The sequence below is a fragment of the Bombina bombina genome, chromosome 5 (genome assembly GCF_027579735.1).
Source record: "Bombina bombina isolate aBomBom1 chromosome 5, aBomBom1.pri, whole genome shotgun sequence".
In the NCBI taxonomy this organism is placed as follows: Eukaryota; Metazoa; Chordata; class Amphibia; order Anura; family Bombinatoridae; genus Bombina; species Bombina bombina.
Window position 1 is genome coordinate 390981414 of NC_069503.1, and position 19459 is coordinate 391000872.

Consider the following 19459-nt stretch of genomic DNA (forward strand, 5'->3'; position numbering starts at 1 on the left):
AGGGAGAATATAGCCCTAATGGGTATACTCACAGGAAACAAAACACCTCCAGGTGCAATATCAGCAAGCTGGAACCACAAGTCGCCCAGTAGACAAACCACAGCAAGTAATCCTCAACTTCCAGTAGTATAACGATTGGTAGGGGAGGGGTATAAAAATCCCCACAACAGATTATTGGGTCAAAATACCACACAAGCAAGTGTATATAAAAGTAAAAATCTTTAATAACACAGCGACGCGTTTCTCAGCCGCCTATGGGCTGTTTCATCAGGCTATAATAAAACATTAAAAAATACACTTGCTATATACCAAATTAAAAAACCTAAAAATCATCTGATTGGACAATCAATTAAAAATCTAGCCAATGTGTGATCATTCTCAATCAATTGCTATGACAACGATTTAGTTAGTATTCGGGTGGATAGGTGTAGCCAGGTGTGCACCTAGTTAACAAACTGATACACCACCTAGCTTGCAGCCCCTGTTGCTAATTGTTGCCATAGTGACCACAACACAATACATACACAATATAGGTTTATCTAGTGACAGTACATACACATGAAAAGTTTATCTCGTATACATAACACATTTACATTTGATTAGCACAAAGGAAATAATGACAAGTACCCAATAATTCATTTAGTACCCACCTCCAGAGTTATACTTATGAGAGGGCAATGCGCGACCATAAAAGATAGTCCGGAGCTCATATGTGATCTATACGTGTTTACCAGCCTAATATTCGTAGTATCACCAGCCCCATATGAGAACCTTTGTTGGATTCGATATGTGAGAGCGTATTAAATCTATGTAAAGGAATGGTGATCATCGTATAGTGAGCCGTGTGCAAACCTAGAGCTATCATTATGACATTCTACGTGTCTTAACGTTAAAGCCTGCTTAACATGAGTACCTTCTTGTCAATGTAATTCTTTCCATAACGATCTTTTTTGCCACCAGGCATCTGTTTGCCCTATTGCCTGATCATACTCGATGTTTGTGGAAGACCCCAGACGCCTTCAAATGCGTCTCACTCTCTAACTATGTCATGTTCCAATGTTTAAAAATATCGGAGCTATTCTCCAATCGTGCTAGTGGCTCTAAGGGGAGTATACACCCGCTCCAATGAGAATGCTTGTTGTGGGAGGGATAAGAACCTGATCAAATCCTATTCCTATTCAACTAACATGCGTGTTGGCCCCGGAGATGGGAGCGCGTATGAGAACACTCTTCATCACACTCTTACGGCACACCTCCCATTTACTCGGCTCCTATTGGTCCGAGGGCATGTGAGGCGTGCTTACCAACTCTACATAGCCTTTGCAGTAAGCCAGGACAATATTGGTCCTGACCTCGATAAAGTGCCCATATCATATTAAACGCACAGGGATATGTGTCTTATAACTAAAATACAAAATATATATAGATAATGATAAGTAAAAAATAATACAATTTGGTGCTCATGAAATCCTAACATTTAGGATGATATGTCATTGTGTGTTGTATCGTGCACGCGATCGAAGGGGGGGGGACTTAGGATGTTCAAAAACTGTTCATTCAAAAACAATGAAGAGGTACTTAAGGATTGGGAAAATGCTCTTAATACTTGCTCCATGACACTAATTGATATATTGATCAAGCACAGACAAACACTTGTTGATGAAGTGGGGTCTGAGATTGATCAACTACAAAAAGATATTGATATATATAAATCATCTCCCCTATATGAGAACCTGAGAAAGGAAACATACGATAAAGCTGATGAATATCAACATATAATAATTTCCAACAAAAACAAAAAAATGGAGAGGGATAATGAGGATTATTCTAAAGGGGAAGTATATACTTACAATCGGAACAATAGAACGCCCAGATCTAATGTCAATACTAATACGATAAATTCCAATAGATTCAATTCTAGTGGGGGCTGGCAGACAGTAGCTTATAAGACCCGTTCTGCTCCTCCACACTATTCACATGGCGGGGGACCACAAACTGACTACAGAACGAATCCAGCATCTAATTTCTCACCACACACTAACAACCATAGTTATAACAACCAATCCCATTACCAACCTAATTATAGGAATAGGGAACATATCCCTGCCAAACCTCACTTTTCCAGTAGGCCTCATACACCACAATCATCCTCACACCATCGCACCAGTTCATACAATGAACAGTATAAGGATAGGAATAGTGAGCCTGGTGAACAGTTCAATCACAGAAATAGAGAGTCCAATACCTCTACTTATCACCCTCACAATAGGATTAATAATACACACAATGGCACTACCAATTACAACACTTCCATGTCCACTATGCACTTTGACAAAAGAGGCCCCAATTCTAATATAGAGCCCCATGACACCGACCAAAGAGTACAACACAATTATGAACATCCTAACAGATATCAGGCACTGCAGAATATGGGTGATGCTAATAATGCCAATGGTACTAATACCAATTCACAAGTTTCTTTTTTAGGGGTGGATTATTATCCGAGGGACCCCCCAGTTTGGCAAGGGCCTTTGGGACCACCCCCTTCACAAAGGCTAAAAAGACCATTCGGAAACGAGGAACAAGAGGCAAATCCATCGCCCGCAAAAAGGAGAAATTAGAAAGACTCAATAAAGGTATTTTTAACTTATCATCACATGTCCTCACAGAAGACGAAATCAGAGTATTAGGCAGAGGTCTGTCTTTCAGCCCTTCTAATCAATTTAAGGTCTATGAAGTCTTTGTTGATGTCAATAGTTATATCAGGAAATTAGCTTTGCAGAAATATTTTGCAGACAAAAAAATCAAGAATGATAATCTCAGACCCATTACAACAGACCTAATGGACTCCCACCTGAATGAAGGTTTGATTACCTATGAACCCCATACACTTATGGAGGATCTATTTGATGAGTATATTCATACTAACCTTAGGCCCAAATCCACCTTCATTCCACCTAGGAATAATGGTAATCATATTGAAATATTTGCTAACCTGGTATTGGAAGACTTAGACAAATTGGCCAAAAAACAAAAAAAGTTAAGGTACAAAAACAACCTTAATCCAAATGAAAGAAAAGCTCTCGCCAGGCTTATGAATAGATCCGACTTGGTGATCAGACAGGCGGACAAGGGGGGGGGCATAGTCTTACAAGATATGCAGGACTACCTACTGGAGGCGAATCGAATATTAAATAACAAAGAATATTATAATATCCTCTGTGGGGACCCCACCCCCATGTTCTTTGAACAATTAAACAACATTCTACAGAAGGGTGTCAATATGGGTATTATGTCCAAAAATGAAAGAGACTATTGTCTCCCTAAATATCCCTGCACTGCTTTTTACTATCACCTGCCCAAAGTCCACAAGGACCCTGTAAAACCTCAAGGCAGGCCTATTATTGCAGGGATAGGGAGCCTCACCGACTCACTATCTGCTTATATAGATCAATTTTTGCAAAAATTCGTGATTACTCTTCCTTCCTATATTAGGGATTCTACTGATCTATTGATTAAATTAGAAGAAGTCAGTCTTAATGAACATTGTTGGTGGGTGACTTGTGATGTAGGAGCCCTCTACTCAAACATTGAACATGAAATAGGCACTAGAGCAGTGAGGTCCTTTTTGGAACAAGATATGTACATGCCTGTACAACAAATAGACTTCATTATTCAACTGATTAATTTCATTCTTAAGCACAACTACTTTCTATATCAAAGTAGATATTATCTTCAAATCAAGGGGACGGCCATGGGCACCAGGTTCGCCCCTAGCTTCGCGAACCTGTTTATGGGTTGCTTCGAACAAACTTACATTTATGATACCCAATATGGAGCGAACCTGGTGTTCTATGGCCGTTATATTGATGATTTGCTATTCATTTTCAAAGGGTCAGAAGAAGACATCAGGGGATTTATAGACCACTTGAACAACAACACTTTTGGGATTTCTTTTACCCACAATATAAAAAAAGAGGAAATTGAATTTTTAGATCTTGTTCTGGGGAAGACACCAGATGGTAAGGTCTCCTCAAGAACTTTCTTCAAAACTGTTGATTGCAATAGCTTTCTCCATTATGAGAGCAATCACTATAAGTGCTGGAAGAACAATGTCCCATATGGACAATTTAGGAGAATTAGAAGAAATTGTTCCACTCTGGAGGATTATGACTCACAAGCCACAATAATTGGCGAAAGGTTTCTTGAGAAAGGTTATCCACAGGACCTGATAAATCGCGAAACTCTCAGGGTCAGGAACGAGGACAGGTCAGGTTATTTCATTAAGAACTACAGACATCAAGAAGCATTTAAAGAAAGTAACCCGCCTTTATTCATCACTAAATATAACTCTAACCATCATCAGATTACTAAAATTCTGAACAAACATTGGTCAGTTTTAAGAAATGACCCAACGCTCAAGGAAATTATAGGAACCAAGCCAAAAGTGGTGTTCAGGAGAGCACCTACTCTAAAAAATGTGCTAGCCCCTAGCAAGGTTGTTAGGGACAAGCACACCTCCACTAACGGTGGGCTCACTAACCCATGGGGGGAAGTAATCCCCGGAAGTTCTGTTACTCCTAAAAACAGAATATCCAAATGTTGTAGGAAACGCTGTGGGATGTGCAGCTTCATATCCCACAAGGCTACCTCTTTTACATCACATACGACGGGGGAGTCATTCAATATTAAAGGATTTTTGACATGTGAAACATCTTTCGTCATATACCTCCTGAATTGTAAATGTGGGGTCCAATATGTTGGACGTACCTGTCGGAAAATCAAAAAAAGATGGGGGGAACATGCCTATAACATCAAAAAGCATTCCAAGTCCCACAGTGTTTCTAGACACTGTTTAATTTACCATAAAAAACAAAAGAACCCTATGAGTATCATACCTATTGAGTCGATTTCTAGATCATTCCCTAACTCCTTCCTTACTCTCAGAAAAAGAGAGACCTTCTGGATCAAAAAACTACAAACTCTACAGCCAGATGGTCTCAATGAGAACCTTGACATGGCGGCATTCTGAAGACAGAACATTCTAGGGTGCTAGGGGATGGGGACATCATACCCCACTCTCCCTCTCCCCCTCTTTCTTGTCCACAAGTGTTCTCCCCTAATGATGGATTATGAGATTGGTTCCTTTAGTTACCAGTAGGTTGTATGCTCGGTAATAAATAACCGCCATCACTCAAGGCTAGTCAAATATTGACTCACAAAGTGTCAATTCCCTGTACATAGATGTCAGTTAATTCTCACACCCCTAACATATTTTATTATATTATATATTAATATATTCTATCTTTCATTCATTTATATGGTCAGATCACCATGAGCACCATATGAGTTCTCATTACCAGTCATTTAATTTATCTCATTTTTTATTTAATATTATTATTTACTATTATCAACATGTATTTTCTAGACACATTATTAGTTACAATGACACTCCACTTACACTCACGTATGATAAGTATTATATAATAATGTTTCCATTAACAGTTTAGTGATTTATCTATGGGATACATGGGAGGCATCATCTAATCTAGATTAACATATAAGTCACTTACTGGCACTGCACCACTCACTGTATGATATTAGACTTACCGGCATTGCACCACCTACAGTATTAGACTATCACAGTCTACTAATTATAATTTATTTAGGTTAAGGTATATATATATACACATTATACAGATAAAAATAATAGTTTACACTAGTTAAAAACCACTGGGTCACTAGCATACTAATGACACATTAGCATCCCACACACCACTTTTTCACACCAAGAAGTACACATAACCAATAAGTCTTATTATCACTTCCTTTTATACTATCACCATCCCTATTATATGAGTACAGTGGGCTAGCCCAGTATGGTACATTATAACGAGATACAATAGTATCATACATCTCTGGGCCTATTAATAAGTAGTTCCCTTGCATGTTCTTTTTCCCTTCCCCCCCCCCCCCCCCCCCTTCGATCGCGTGCACGATACAACACACAATGACATATCATCCTAAATGTTAGGATTTCATGAGCACCAAATTGTATTATTTTTTACTTATCATTATCTATATATATTTTGTATTTTAGTTATAAGACACATATCCCTGTGCGTTTAATATGATATGGGCACTTTATCGAGGTCAGGACCAATATTGTCCTGGCTTACTGCAAAGGCTATGTAGAGTTGGTAAGCACGCCTCACATGCCCTCGGACCAATAGGAGCCGAGTAAATGGGAGGTGTGCCGTAAGAGTGTGATGAAGAGTGTTCTCATACGCGCTCCCATCTCCGGGGCCAACACGCATGTTAGTTGAATAGGAATAGGATTTGATCAGGTTCTTATCCCTCCCACAACAAGCATTCTCATTGGAGCGGGTGTATACTCCCCTTAGAGCCACTAGCACGATTGGAGAATAGCTCCGATATTTTTAAACATTGGAACATGACATAGTTAGAGAGTGAGACGCATTTGAAGGCGTCTGGGGTCTTCCACAAACATCGAGTATGATCAGGCAATAGGGCAAACAGATGCCTGGTGGCAAAAAAGATCGTTATGGAAAGAATTACATTGACAAGAAGGTACTCATGTTAAGCAGGCTTTAACGTTAAGACACGTAGAATGTCATAATGATAGCTCTAGGTTTGCACACGGCTCACTATACGATGATCACCATTCCTTTACATAGATTTAATACGCTCTCACATATCGAATCCAACAAAGGTTCTCATATGGGGCTGGTGATACTACGAATATTAGGCTGGTAAACACGTATAGATCACATATGAGCTCCGGACTATCTTTTATGGTCGCGCATTGCCCTCTCATAAGTATAACTCTGGAGGTGGGTACTAAATGAATTATTGGGTACTTGTCATTATTTCCTTTGTGCTAATCAAATGTAAATGTGTTATGTATACGAGATAAACTTTTCATGTGTATGTACTGTCACTAGATAAACCTATATTGTGTATGTATTGTGTTGTGGTCACTATGGCAACAATTAGCAACAGGGGCTGCAAGCTAGGTGGTGTATCAGTTTGTTAACTAGGTGCACACCTGGCTACACCTATCCACCCGAATACTAACTAAATCGTTGTCATAGCAATTGATTGAGAATGATCACACATTGGCTAGATTTTTAATTGATTGTCCAATCAGATGATTTTTAGGTTTTTTAATTTGGTATATAGCAAGTGTATTTTTTAATGTTTTATTATAGCCTGATGAAACAGCCCATAGGCGGCTGAGAAACGCGTCGCTGTGTTATTAAAGATTTTTACTTTTATATACACTTGCTTGTGTGGTATTTTGACCCAATAATCTGTTGTGGGGATTTTTATACCCCTCCCCTACCAATCGTTATACTACTGGAAGTTGAGGATTACTTGCTGTGGTTTGTCTACTGGGCGACTTGTGGTTCCAGCTTGCTGATATTGCACCTGGAGGTGTTTTGTTTCCTGTGAGTATACCCATTAGGGCTATATTCTCCCTGGGCGCAAACAATACTAGGCCATGTTGGTTTGCCTTTCTCTTTTCTAGGCATAGGATCTTAGGCTCTCAAGGAACACCGACTGGATCTGTTTGGAGGCATATCAGTGAGCTGGACTACTGTGAAGTTTCAGCCTGCTCCACTAGCACCATCTGGGTGCTTGATGTTTGTGAGTATATATAGTGCCTTCTATATACTTTTCTCTCTGTTTTGGTGGTACTGGGCCATGGTGGCGCCTCTGTGTTCTTCTATTTGCAGTTTCTAACCATCAGGACGACCATCCTTTGACAGAGTGCTGCCGCCGGATAGTGGGACTCGTTTGATGAATGGACTTTAACATACTTATACCTACTGTATAGTTCATTGATCTGGTGTTATATCCTTGTCACTGTGTGCATTGTTTTATGTCTAGGTTCTAGATTACTTACCTTATATGATTTTTTTGGCAATTGGGAGGCGCACCCTAAAGGGTGTGGTGTGCATTTGTGTATACCACTCCCCACATTATTATATGTATATGTGTGTATATGTGTGTGTATATGCATGTGTGTATATATATGCATGTGTATGTGTGTATGTTCTTATGTGTGTGTGTGTGTGTATATATATGTATGTACCGTTTTCATATTTAATTTTTTATATCTTATTTCTTATATCTAGTTATTATTTATTCATTAGTGGAAAGTTTTTAGATAAGAATTTTTAATTAGATTTTCTAAATTGGTTATGAAATTTACTATTTTTAGCGTAGTTAGGAGTACATATGGTCTTATTAACTCTACACATTTTGATTAATACAGGGAGTGCAGAATTATTAGGCAAATGAGTATTTTGACCACATCATCCTCTTTATGCATGTTGTCTTACTCCAAGCTGTATAGGCTCGAAAGCCTACTACCAATTAAGCATATTAAGTGATGTGCATCTCTGTAATGAGAAGGGATGTGGTCTAATGATATCAACACCCTATATCAGGTGTGCATAATTATTAGGCAACTTCCTTTCCTTTGGCAAAATGGGTCAAAAGAAGGACTTGACAGGCTCAGAAAAGTCAAAAATAGTGAGATATCTTGCAGAGGGATGCAGCACTCTTAAAATTGCAAAGCTTCTGAAGCGTGATCATCGAACAATCAAGCGTTTCATTCAAAATAGTCAACAGGGTCACAAGAAGCATGTGGAAAAACCAAGGCGCAAAATAACTGCCCATGAACTGAGAAAAGTCAAGCGTGCAGCTGCCAAGATGCCACTTGCCACCAGTTTGGCCATATTTCAGAGCTGCAACATCACTGGAGTGCCCAAAAGCACAAGGTGTGCAATACTCAGAGACATGGCCAAGGTAAGAAAGGCTGAAAGACGACCACCACTGAACAAGACACACAAGCTGAAACGTCAAGACTGGGCCAAGAAATATCTCAAGACTGATTTTTCTAAGGTTTTATGGACTGATGAAATGAGAGTGAGTCTTGATGGGCCAGATGGATGGGCCCGTGGCTGGATTGGTAAAGGGCAGAGAGCTCCAGTCCGACTCAGACGCCAGCAAGGTGGAGGTGGAGTACTGGTTTGGGCTGGTATCATCAAAGATGAGCTTGTGGGGCCTTTTCGGGTTGAGGATGGAGTCAAGCTCAACTCCCAGTCCTACTGACAGATTCTGGAAGACACCTTCTTCAAGCAGTGGTACAGGAAGAAGTCTGCATCCTTCAAGAAAAACATGATTTTCATGCAGGACAATGCTCCATCACACGCGTCCAAGTACTCCACAGCGTGGCTGGCAAGAAAGGGTATAAAAGAAGAAAATCTAATGACATGGCCTCCTTGTTCACCTGATCTGAACCCCATTGAGAACCTGTGGTCCATCATCAAATGTGAGATTTACAAGGAGGGAAAACAGTACACCTCTCTGAACAGTGTCTGGGAGGCTGTGGTTGCTGCTGCACGCAATGTTGATGGTGAACAGATCAAAACACTGACAGAATCCATGGATGGCAGGCTTTTGAGTGTCCTTGCAAAGAAAGGTGGCTATATTGGTCACTGATTTGTTTTTGTTTTGTTTTTGAATGTCAGAAATGTATATTTGTGAATGTTGAGATGTTATATTGGTTTCACTGGTGAAAAATAAATAATTGAAATGGGTAAATATTTGTTTTTTGTTAAGTTGCCTAATAATTATGCACAGTAATAGTCACCTGCACACACAGATATCCCCCTAAAATAGCTAAAACTAAAAACAAACTAAAAACTACTTCCAAAAATATTCAGCTTTGATATTAATGAGTTTTTTGGGTTCATTGAGAACATGGTTGTTGTTCAATAATAAAATTAATCCTCAAAAATACAACTTGCCTAATAATTCTGCACTCCCTGTATGATTAATTGTTATGAAAATGTTTACTGATGTTGTTGTTTTCTAGGTGCAATTTTTTCTATGTGCAATTTTATCTGTGATTGATTATACAAACATTAAGAAATTAGCCTTTTTATAAATAATTTATTAATTAATTTTCTAATGAACCAATTTTGATGTGGTTAAAGTTTTTAAAGTGTTGCTAAGTTTTTTATTAATGTATTCAATTTTTATATGTATTGCATTTAAATGTTAACCAAATGCTAATTCATGGTAAAATTGTAATTGTTGGAATGTGCTATATTGGCCAAAAGAGGGCGCTCACACCTAATATATAAAAGACGGTCTGATTATTCTAACCGCATTCTGTTTGAACTGAACATTTGTATCACCCTTGAAAAAGTTCGGCCGAGAGCCGAATGAAACGCGTAGGGATATTGCTCTTTGGGACTATTTTGCTATCACCTGCTGTATGACTGTAAGGCCAGAGAAAGGATCCATCAGAGGGGGACGCTCCAATCCAGCTCCACACTGACGTCAGACGCCGAGTCAGGTTTTGCCGGCTTGGTTATTACATCATAGACGGATCAGTTTGTTTGTTGAGCAGGACTCTGACCTGTGCCACTGTACACCGGATGTTTTAGTAATCCAGACGATCATTTCTACTTACCTGAGTGTAAGTTTTTATGTTTATTTGTTTTATTTACTTTATTAAATTACTCAAGCTTGGTTCTTTTTGCGCTTCTTTCTACTCCCTTGTTATAGCTGTTCCATTATCCGGGTGATTAGAAGAAAGATCAACCAAAGAGAAGCTGCATCAACCTGGGTAATTGTGCTATATCATCGCTAAGGACTTGAAAAACGTTTTTTCCTGTGCCTTTTCATGGACATTTTGGTAACTGGTTTATTTCATTATATGTACTAACATTGTTATTCTATCGCATAGATTGTGTATGTGTATATATATATATATATATATATATTTTTTTTTTTTTATTAGAATTTGTTCAATATCTTCAATATACTTAATTATTAATATTATTAATATATTAAAATAGGAAATTGTGGGCTGTTTTAGCGCGGATATATCTTTTAGGTGCTGTGGTGATTGAGTGATGTAGCTTTTGCATGGATGTTGAAAGCTGAAGATACTGGAAACACTGTTTTACAGGGGTTAATTTATTTTGTAGTTTGTTAAATATAATGATTGATTTATTTTCTGTCCGCCACTCTATAAAGGCCTTTATTTATAAATTTCCCCACTGTTCTATGTGTATCTTTTGGGAGAAGATACCTAAGTGGCATTGAAAAGGAGTTTTTAGGCAGTATAGATTGGTGTTTTGTGGTTACGGTCCATATTTGTATCGAGGGGTCTGAGGTGGATGGGTTGTATTGTTTTAGGGGTTTGTTGTGGTCTGTTTTTCCCCCATAAAAAAACATCTGGGTGTGTGCTATTTCCCAGATCTGCCTCCAGGGATGTCCATAGGACCTCCTTAGGTGTTCTGCCTAAAAGTGTTGTTTGGGACATTCTAGCAGCTTGATAGTAATCTACCAAATTAGGGGCTCCCACTCCTCCTAGTGTCTTATGTCGAGTCAGAATTGAGGAAGGTATTCTTGCTAGTTTTTTACCTCTAATGTATACCAGTAGTTCAGATTGCAGTGTTGCTAATTCGGGGACCGAGTAATCTCTGTAGTATGATCATCTTTACTGCTGCCAATTGGCCCAGCCAAGAGAATGCATATAATTTCCAAGTTTTAATGTCTCGTCTAATATTTTTATATATTGGGATATAATTTGCTTTATATAACTGGCTATATTGGGTATTAATTGTATTCCCAAATATTTGAGGGAACTTTTAGCCCAATTCAGATCAAAATTTTGTTCTAATATTTTTTTAGTTTGAGGGGGTAGGGCCAAGGGTAGGGCTTCACATTTATCTAGGTTTACCTTGTATCCTGAGATTGCTGAAAATTTGGCTATGATATCATATAGGTTAGGGAGTGAGAGGAATGGTTTGGTTATTGTAACTAATATATCATCTGCGAATAATGTTAATTTATATTCTGTGTTTGCTATACAGACTCCTGATCTATCTGAAGAAAGTCTTATTTTGGCTGCAAGAGGTTTGATGCAAATAGCAAATACTAGTGGAGATAGGGGGCAGCCATGCCTTGTGCCATTTATGGGAAAGATCTTGGACCTATATCCCGACGAGGATACCTGGGCTGTTGGATAAGAGTAAATTGTCTCTAGGACTTTAATGAAGGACCCATTGAACCCCATGTGGTACAGCACTGCCAGCATGTAGCAACAACATCTTTTAACATGTTATGCCCCTTAAATAAGCTCAACCATTATGGATAGGGAAATGCATTTGTTTCATTATGAATGCAATTTGTAACGAAAAACAGATATTTGTTTTCATGAACAAAAACAAGTATCCAAATAAATGCACCAGCAAAATTAAAAGAAAATGAAAATATACTGACAAAATACTTTTCAGGGGTACAATACTTAAAGGGACATTATACACTCATTTTTTCTTTGCATAAATGTTTTGTAGATGATCTATTTATATAGCCCATAAAGTTGTTTTTTTTTTTAAATAAATGTATAGTTTTGCTTATTTTTAAATAATATTGCTCTGATTTTCAGACTCCTAACCAAGCCCCAAAGTTTTATGTGAATTACCATCAGCTACCTTCTCCAGCTTGCTCCTGTTTGTGTAAAGGGTCTTTTCATATGCAAAAGAAGGGGGAGGGGGTTATTTGCCACTTGCAGTGGGCTTTCCAGCTGCCTTTTCAACAGAGCCAAACTGACAGCTTCTAAGTAAGTTTTTAAACAGTTTTATACTGGATTTTTATATCAGTATCTGTGCATCTTATTCTTTATAGTAGTGTCTATTACATGCAGTTATATGAAAATGAGTGTATACTGTCCCTTTAACGCTAATGCACTCTGGAGAGTGCGCTAACCTGATCCTCTTATTGCCAGAGCCCCAGCCATGCTAAGCCTCCTGTTAATAAGGCCAGGGCTCTGACAAAAAGAGGATTAGGTTAGCGCACTCTACAGAGCACGTTAGGGTAAGTATTGAAGTTACAGGTGAACTTTTTTGGTCTGTTTGTTTTATCGAAAATTAATGTAAGTGTTTAACTAAAATTCAGTATTAATTTAGTTTTAAACTGATTTCCCCCGAATATTTCAAATAAAAATGTCATCCGAAACAACATTTTCTTGGCTGCACAAGTCTAATTATGAATACAACTTTCAGAAAACAAGTGCAAAACTTTTCTATTCCACAAGTCCACTCATACTATCACAGTTTATAAGCAGTGTTCCCTCTAAGGACAGTTTTGTGTGCAGCCCAGCAGTGAAACAGTTAACAAGAGAACGATACCTTCCCATCTGCATTGTGAACTGTTTGCTAATTGCAGGGTGTGGTTACCTAATTAACTGTTTCACTGCTGGGCAGCACACAAAACTGGCCTTAGAGGGAACACTGTTTATAAGCTTACATACACTCTACATATATATTAGATTATTCATTAATATTGTAAATCTGTAAAAAATTATGACCTTGGATTTACATAATGTTCCATTATCTTTAATACATAAATATACACGTTGGGTGCCAGTGGTCACTCTGAATATTTTTTTTTCAGGACTTAAAACAGTCTCGTCTTCTCAGGACCTTGTAATGTTTATAAAACTCCATTTTCAACTTCCTGAAAGGATAGCTTTTAAACTTCTGCACATGCTCAAGGATTTTGAAGAGCAAATCCATAAACACACTCTACCTATGTAGTATGTTAAGAGTTTGCATTCCAATAATCCCTATGTTACCACACCCCAAACACATGCTTTAAAGAGGATAAAGGAGGTTGAGACCAATTATCTAGCAAAATTTATTTTTTTTGCCACATCTGTGGTACTAAGGCCACATCAATATGATAATGTTTGTGAGACAAAAAACAAACAACCCTTACCTGGTGGTCTTAGCAGCCACTATTGTGCCTAGTCATTTTAATCGCAACCATAACAATATAGTAAATGGGGGGGGGGGTGTGCAAATTTGGTGGATGACATAATTTTTTTTTATATTTATTTTTTGCTTCTTAACTTAGGCTTCATGGTGGGGGGCTATATATGGTGGCATAATGGCTACAACAGAAGAGGTTCCTCTGAAACATAGGGAGGCAGAGAGTACAGGTCAGCCAGAACAACTGGAAGTATCTGGCTGAAAAAGAAAATAGACCACCATTCCTCCAAGTTTGTGTGTTTTATATATCGTCACGAGTGTCGGCTGTTGAATTTTAAAGATTGTGGGTTGTTCCATACACTGCCTAACTAGACAGGCAATATCAGGGGAGGGCAAATGGTGGATTCAGTCAGGAGACTGAACTTCTACCCTGCCTGCTATACCCATACTGCATTCTTCATTACCGGCTCACTAATCTTTTATAAAATCTTTTAGAGCTTGCAGGGCCAGGTGATACCGGATGTTAGATTACAGAGTATGCTTGCCATGTTCCAGTATCCAGCAATTGCATCCAAGATCTGCCGGTAGTGGGAGTGTCTGCCAAGTGCTAGTCTACAGCTACTGCAAACCAAGCTCTGGAGAGGTTGTTTTGTTTTTTAAGTTCCTGTATCCAGTTCCTGTACCCAAATTCTGAAAAAGGTGTCTTTCAACTTCCTGCATCCATTTCCTGTACCCTAGCTATGCAGAGGGTATCTGTCAAGTGCCAGTCTCCAGTTCCTGTTTCCATCTGCCACATACCAGTATCCTGCTATTGTACTCAAATTCTGCAGTGGGTGTCCACCCAGATTCTGTATCCTTTTTCTGTATTCGGCTTCAAGTGGGCATTCCTGTCTAAGGCTTTAAGTGGGCATTCTTGTCTTTGGCCTCAAGTGGGCACTCCAATTATCAACCTTAGAGAGGGCATTTCAGGTCCTGGCCATATCGTAGTCATTACCTCAGATTTCAGTTCTGGAGTGGGCATACCAGTTCACCTATCCTGCTTTCAGTATCCGATCTGTCAGAGTCCTGTACAATATATTTGCTATGCCTAAAAGGGGTAGTTCTATTAAGAAGTTAATAAGCTATGCCTAAAAGGGGTAGTTTTATTAAGAAGTCTTTCTCACTGGCCCCTTTTAGTGCACAAAACAGCCTTAAATCTGACATCACCTCACATGAGCTCCAAACCCCTAAACCCATTATACAGAGCATGGCACCTTTCTACTCTTGATAAGCATTATACGCTTGATGTTATACTCAAATATACAATTTTCCTTTGGTGGAGTGATTGTAAGTGTATATTCATGTCAGTGTCTGTACTGACTGTTTGGATAATTGTAATTACTATACACTGCACTAGTCCCCATTAACCCTATACTATTAATACTAATATAATATATGAAAAACATAAAATATATACAAGAATACTGAGGGATACCAAAATATAATTAAGTGTTGCTTTGGTTCTCTCAACAATTCAAATATAACTCTCCATATATCCCACAGATCCAGAACTGAGTGAGTCCCATACGTAATGCTCTGCACTGCATTTTCCTGGTCCACATGGAGGAGATGGCAATGATCTGCCATTCCTGTGCAGGGCACAAAGTGATCCCAGGAATCTATAATCTGTTCTTCACTCAACTTCACGGTTCTGTGATTATCTTCTCTCTTCCTTCCGTAACAAACATGGATGCCTTATTTCAAGTCCTCTTGTGTAACCCCGCCTCCCATGGGAGTTTTATGACTTTTCATTTTAAAGAACGTCTATGCTTAACTGTCCATGATAGAAATAAAAGGGGTAACGTAAAAAATATATCAAAAAGGGACACACTTAATATGTGTAAGATGCTATAAAATGGAGCACATTTCAAAAAAGTCTCTCCTTTAGATCTTGATACTCTTTTAATATTTTTTTAAATGGAAAGATTAATTTTTTCAAACCCCCCCCCCACACACACACACACCCACACACAAAAAAATAATGACCTACCTGTACCACCAACTTTATGATGTCATTTTTTTCTTAAATATTTTTTTTGTTTTCCAAAATATTCTGATGCAGTGCTGCCCCTACTGCCCCCATGGAGGAGCCTCCACTGATTGTCACCATTGTTTGATTTATTATGCAGAACCACCACTAATTTGCTATTTTGTGCCATGCCACTAATACGGTACGTTATTTCATGCAGAAATTAACCATTATAGCTATTACACTTATAATAAATCAGATTATCAATCAACTTGATTTAACTTGAGTGATGCTAGCACTTAACAAATATATTTTTGCACTCCACTTGTAATCTGGGCCTAAATCTTTTTGAGCAATCTTGCAGTACTGAAAAGGTTGCTCAAATAATCTCACCAGAGTGGAGAGCTTTAGCTCATTGGGCCCTATACCTGAAGTAATGGTTCTTAGGAGCAGTAGCAGAAAGGGCATTGTACAAAAGCAGCATACTTCTCAGGTAAAACTAATGCACAGCTGTATGCTAGGGCTCTGACAGGTAACTGCAATAGAAACAGTAATATGGGCTGCACATAAAAAACAGAGGGGCATCTGCTATTATAACCTAATATGAATCACAGGGAGACTAAACTAAATCACCAGCTCTCTCCTACTGACCATCACCATAGCATTAATCCTAACAAATACTTCCAGTGTCTTGACATCCGCGGATCTTCCCTTTGCATTAAACCCTACCACTCTATTAATCTGAATTATATTAAACCCACAAATGCTATTAAACTCATATGGATGGACTCACATACATCACTCACCACCCAAGTGCATGCACCCGAGGGCTAAACCCAACTATACTCCTGCCATTTGAAAAACAAAACTACATACTGCAACTGATAATAAACCTCTCACTGTAAAGACACTATTCTTAATTTACACTGACCATAAAGATACCACAATTCAATTATCCTCCTACTCCAAACAAGCACACCTATAAATATCCTAAAGATACCTTTAGAGTAAATAATTACCACCCTGAAGAAACCCACATAAACCAACTACTCATAATTAACTTCAACCTAAAGACCTCGTTACTTAATACATCCACACCGACTTCTTCATCTAAAGCACTCTCCAACATTCTATGGCCAATTTTTACTGTAAAATACTATGGAGACTCCAACCAAAATGCAAGTCCTCAAATGAAATCTAAAATTACATGACAGCGCTAAAAAAATAGCACTGCTTTAGACTTGAAGTAAAGTGTTAGGGCTAGAAAAAAAGTATCATAAAACACATGTAAACATATTAAAATGAAGTATATATATATATATATATATATATATATATATATATATATATATATATATATATATATATATGGTTTACATGGATGATTGGCACCAGAATTAGTCAGACTTAGTAATTGCACACTTGCTGTAAAAAGGACAAAGGCAGAGGTATAACTATAATATTAGCTACATAGAAGAAAATTAAACCAACAGGGAGAGGCAAAAAACAGCATGTACCCCCCACTGATGATTTAAAAGTATACCCTTATCTGGCACAAAACTAATAAAGTCATAATAGAAAAATTAGTGAGAATACCACCAATGAATGCATTTAAACATGTCATTTAATATTATAGCACATAAATAAATGCTTATCAAGAACTTCCCAATATAAACAACATAATATTCCTGAATATAAGCCACCTAAGTGGTATCAAAGAAGCACAGTCACAGCAGAAAAAATGAGGGTACCCTCAAGTGAAAAAATATATAAATAGGGAGCTCCCTAAGAACGAATAGCGCCCATTCACCGTTATCGGGTTAAGTAAAACCACAAAGTAATTCCAATTCTAGTATATTTCACAGGAATAGAGGAGAATCCTTAAAGCAGCTATAACCCCAATTAGTAAGCAAGCAGGGAAGCGGTTAAAGCAGTCTCCCCCAGAAAATGTTTATTCAGTCTGTTGTTAAGCAGAGGCTTAGGTGTAGGCAGGGTAGGTTGTTAACACATATTACTCTCACCCGATGTAATAGACTGATGATCAGTATGTCCATAGCTGGGGCTCAGTATCTGACTCACCTTACTCTCCTGATGTCATCCCATATAGCTCCAATTTAGATTTTGCCGTGGGGGGCCAGTTGCTAAATAACCCTTATGCTTACCAGAAGTACTCCATATGGGTAATGAATGCTGCAATAGCTGGTCCTCTATTATATCACCTGGGTCCGATGTATACAGGTTACCGGTGTCTGCTGAGAAAAAGTGAAGCTGCCTTGCGAAGCACGTTTCACTCCTAAAGGCACGGGACTTCTTCCGGCTGAGTCTGATGGCGTCACTATAGATCAACGCCCTTTTTGATCCATTAGACTCCGCCTTCTTTTGACGGGTGAAATTGAAGAATCCAGCATCAAGTTTAGAAACATTTATTATATACAAAAATATATATACATTGTACCGCTTTGTGGCTATATGTGGCTTATCAGAATTCCGCCATTTGTGATGTACTGCTTGAAAATAATCAACATCTTAAACTGTTAACATAAGACAATACTATGAACTGTCAACACTTTGTTCAACATTATTTTATAAGTTTTAATAAATCATATGAGATTAGGATACTCTATACAATTTAAATAATGTGTTTTATTCTAACATACTTTAAATCAAATGTAGAGAGAAGAATAGTTAACACCCTAAAAAAGGAGCAAACTTCAATTCCTCATTCATTCCATTAGGTTTCAATTCCTTCATTAGGTTTACATTCCTTCTGTAGTAATACTTTATCCAGGTTACCACCTCTTTCATTTAACTGCACTCGTTCTAACTGCACAAATTGGGCTCCATGTATTAAAATGCGAGCGGAAAAGCTTCTCAACTTGAGAATTTGTCCACTCGCTTTTGTGGCATACGGGAAGCAGCTCCAGTTCGTCCACTGCCTCAGAGGTGGCGAGGAGTGTAATAAGCAGCAGTCTAATGACCATGGCTTTTTGCATTGTGGGAAGCAGGCTTATGCTGCTTTGTACATAGAGCCCATTGAGCCATTACTAGATGGTACAGCACCTTAGGCTCTCTGAGCAAGTGCTGTGTTTAAAATGCTGGTGCACGGTGCATACTTAAATACACTTTTTAAGCAGCTATAGCTTTTATTAGAAATGTTTATGATAATACATGTACAGTATATTTAAAAAAAATGCATCTATTCAAAACTGAAATGCATTTATGTGGATTCCAATTTGGACTGGAATGTCCCTTTAAATTACTATCCTAATGGATTGGTATGCAGATAAGTGGAAGTAAAAAAAAAAGCCTGTTAAGATATTTTTGCATAGCAGACTGGATGGCATTTTCATGGTATCCTGTTTTAAAAAACAAATGTAATCTTTTTTTTCCTTAGCTTTCAAAAACGTAAATGTATTAAGTCATGAACCATTGCATATTCAGAAAATGCTTTATTCAGAAATAAAAATAACTTTTCTTTTATCTGTACTAACAATAAAGAATTTTGGCTGTATTGTTATATTTCTGGAATGAACACATGCAAACTACAAGATTATTATGTTTATTTAACAGATATGCAGTAAAGTGTTTTATAGGCAGATCAGGAAATACAACACATAGTGAGAATCAA